General features: G+C 43.9%; 1 pseudogene; it reads left to right on the forward strand.

Annotated features, from left to right (window-relative positions):
• Positions 1-335: 335 nt before the first annotated feature.
• On the forward strand, positions 336-1,237 carry LOC148148319 (uncharacterized; annotated as a pseudogene).
• The last annotated feature ends 2,809 nt before the right edge of the window (positions 1,238-4,046 follow it).

The following is a 4,046-nucleotide window of genomic DNA, read 5'->3' on the forward strand; positions in this document are numbered from 1 at the left end:
TTTCAGGGAGGAAGCAAGAGCGAGGCCATCCTCTTTGAGAACTGAACTGACCAATCCTCGATCCCCTTCACCATCAGGACCGACCACCTGAAGGTGTTGGGTATTGGTTCGGGGAGGCTGGGGTGTGTGCCAAGTGATGGGAGGAGTGTATCAGCAAAGTGAGGCAGAAACTGGGCAGATAGAAGCTACGGCCGCTCTCCATCGTGGGAAAAAACCTAGTCATCAGGTGTGAGGCACTTTCATTGCTGTTATATGTGGCACAGGTCTGGCGTATTCCCAGGACCTGTGCCGCTGCAGTCACCCGGGCCATCTTCCAATTTATATGGAGGTCAAAGATGGACTGGGTCCGAAGGGACTCGCTGTACAAAGATCTGGGCAACGGGGAAAAAATACACCCAATGCCACCCTCACCCTGATGGCCACCTTTGTGTGTGGCTGCATCAAGCTGTGCATGGATCCCCAGTACGCAAACACCAAGTGTCACTATGTACTGAGGTTCTACCTGTCCCCCGTGTTGGGAAGGATGGGCCTGGCCTCGCTGCCGCGGAACGCTCCGAGTAGTTGGACCGTTCCGTATCACCTGTCCTTCGTGGAGAAGTTTATGAAGAAAAACACCTTTAACCACAAGTCCATCGGGAAGTAGTCAGCACGTAGTGTTCTTGAGTCCCTTCGGGAAAAGGAAAGGGCGGATCCTATGGAGTGGTTCCCTGAGCAGACTCTCAAAGCCATTTGGCAGAATGCCTCATTGCCAGAACTTTCCAGCAAGCACTAAGACATGGCTTGGCTGGTGGTGAGAAGGGCTCTGCCTGTGAGATCCTTTATGCACGCCCAGACTCTCAGCTGCACCGCACGCTGCCCTCGAAGCAGCTGCGGGGGGGACGAGACTGTCACACACCTCCTTCTGGAATGTGCCTACGCAGAAGAAGTCTGGAGAGGAATGCAGTGGTGTTTGTCGAGGTTCATCCCGAGCAGCGCCGTGACGCGGGACTCCGTGCTCTACGGCCTGTTCCCCGGGATGCACACTGAGACGAACATCAGCTGTGCCTGGAGGATCATCAACTCGGTGAAGGACGCTCTCTGGGTGGTCTGAAACCTGTTGATCTTCCAGCTGAAGGAGTTTACCCCGACTGAGTGTTGCAGACTGGCACATTCCAAGGTCCAGGACTACGTGTTGAGGGGTGCACTGAAGCTTGGGGCAGCTGCCGCTAAGGCACGGTGGGGAAAGACCACCGTGTAACATCTGCCTGCCTAAGAAGAACAGGGGGCCTGCGCAGTCATTTGGGCTCTGCTGATGCCTCAGCTAAATATGTAATCGTACAGACCTGTATATATGAATGATTACTCTGTCTCTGTATACCAAGAAATGGAATGTTTACGGATGTATGGCATGACCAATTGTACAGATCATCAAAATAATTTATGAATAAAGTATATTTTTGAAATTAAAAAAAAATTCAGAGAGGAAGCCTGGGTACTAGGCTTGTGCTGGCTGCAGCAGGAGCTGGTATTTAAATAACCAAGTTGTTACATAACAGCCTCAAAGAGATGAGAGGGCAGCAGTCCCAATCACTAGCATTCCTGACACCAATTTAATTCTCACTAAAGGCAAGAAGCACACTCCATCCTGTCTAACTAAATGTTTTTCCCTAATTCAGACATCCAACTTGAAGAAAATAAGGTTAACCCTGAGAGAAACCATAACATATCACCCATGTAAGGAAGTATAGTGAGAAAATTATGAGCAGTGATTCTTTCTTTTCCAGGGACAATTCTGTAAATGTATCGTCAGCCAACTTCTGCTGATCTGAGGTGCCATCCAGGGTAAATATCAGGACGAACAGGAGGCTATGTAGAAAGAAGCTCAATGACCTTTTCTGTTTCTCAATAGCGAGTGTCACCACATTTTCTGTGCTACCCTACCCTTTTGCCTCCACTCCAGCTGTGCCCCACATCCTAACCAAGGCATGTAATATCTTCCCTCACATCTTGTCAACATTCCCATCCCTCACCTTGATCCTACTTCACATACTACCCCTGCATGGCCTCTGCTCACTTGTTTGGAACACCTCACCACCCCCAAATACTCTAACTCTCACTCAATTCCTTCCTTGATCACATTCCATTAATAAGGCCAATGGAGCCAGGCCAGGAGGAATAATATCTGACACTCGGCTCCTCACTACGTATAAAGCTAAATGGAATGATAAAACAACTACTGCCTATTCTACTCAGCAATCTACTGGTCTGAGGATGACAGAAATGGCTAATAACAGATTATATGGTTGAATTTAGTAACGTTTCTTGTAGATGTACAACTGACAGAAATTCTGCTCTTGAGCAATACATCAATTAGGTGTAAAACATTTGCACTCATTGACTACGTACAGCTTTCTCTGAACTGTGATGATACTATGCATAGTTTTCTTCAAACATATGATCAGCTGCTTATACTGGGTCATCCACACAGTTGGGACACCAAGTTTGGTGATGAATTAGCAGTAACTGGGAGATTAATTGAACACAGAACATGAATTATAAATCACTGTATTTTATTCATTATTAGATACTCAATAATGTAAAAAGAACCCTCTAATGTGCATCTGCTGCATTTAGTTAAAATCAACCTGATCCAAAACACTGCTTCAAGAAACAAAGGTTAACCCTGAGACATTACATTTATTTACATTTCCCCTTGACAGTTGGCTTTGTTTTATGCTGACTTCTGATGAAATTCTTGCCTTCCCTTCCTTTATTAATGCAGACTGATTGGATCTATTACCATCAAATGCATTTTCCAATTCAGCAATGCCAGTAATAGTGTTTGCTAAACTTTACAATCATTAAAATACAAATCCATAAATACAGATTTCTATCTCAATGAATTTGACAAAGGAGAAATATTAGATTCATCATACTTTGGCTGCTTTTTTGTTTACTTTTTTCGAGCAAAAATACAGTGACTTCAGGTCTTGGTGTCATTTATGTGTAAATTTTTCACTACTTGCTCTGAATAAGCAGAGTTTTATAATGCCACCTTCAAGAGGAACATTGCAGTCTTAAAATGGTAATAGGGAGGAACAAAGGATAATTATTGGACTTTTGTTACCAAAAGACTAAAACAGTCTGAATAATTGACCTTGGGAAAGAACACTGGAGGATTGTTAAGGGAACTAGAAAACTTAGAAACATAGAACACAGGAAAGGAACAGGCCATTTGCCCTCAAACCTCCTCTGCCATTTATTTTGTTCATGGCTGATTATTCTATTCAATACTTTGTTCCCACTTTCTTCCCATACCCTTTGATACCTTTAGCCTTTAAAAAAGCTATATCTATCTCCTTCTTGAAAATATTCAAAGTTTTGACCTCAACCACTTTCTGTGCCAGACAATTCCACAGGCTCACTATGGTCTGGGTGAAGAAATTTCTCCCCATCTCAGTCTTAAATCCCATATTCTTAGACTATGAACCTGGTTCTGGACTCCCCAGACACCGGGAATATCTTTTCTGTATTTCCCTTGTCTAGTACTGTAGAATTTCACAGGTTTCTATAAAATTCACTCTCATTCTTCTAAACGTCAGTGAATTTGTCTTAATTGATCCAGTCTGTCTTCATCCATCAGTTCCCCCCATTCCAGTAATCACACTGAAAAACCTTCGCTGTGCAATCTCCAAAGTCAGAACATCTCCCTCAGGTAAGGAGACCAAAAGTGCACCAAGACGCCAGATGTGGTCTCACCAAGGCCCTGCATAATCACATCCTTTCTCCTGTACTCCAATCTTCTCACTATGAAGGCTAACAGATAAATTACTTTCTTTATCACCTGCTGCACCTGCATGCTTATATTCAGTCACCCAGATGTCCTTGCACCTTCCCCAATCCAATTTATCACCATTCAAGTAATGATCCATTTTTCTGTTTTTGCAACTAAAGTGTATAACCCACATTCTTCCATATTCTATTTCATCTGCTATGTACTTGTCCATTCACTCAACTAATCCAAACACACTGGAACATGTCTGCACCCTTCCCATAGTTCATCCCTA

This window comes from Chiloscyllium plagiosum, unplaced genomic scaffold (genome assembly GCF_037043375.1).
Source record: "Chiloscyllium plagiosum isolate Xiang-an unplaced genomic scaffold, Cpla_swu_hap1 HiC_scaffold_13, whole genome shotgun sequence".
Classification (NCBI taxonomy): domain Eukaryota; kingdom Metazoa; phylum Chordata; class Chondrichthyes; order Orectolobiformes; family Hemiscylliidae; genus Chiloscyllium; species Chiloscyllium plagiosum.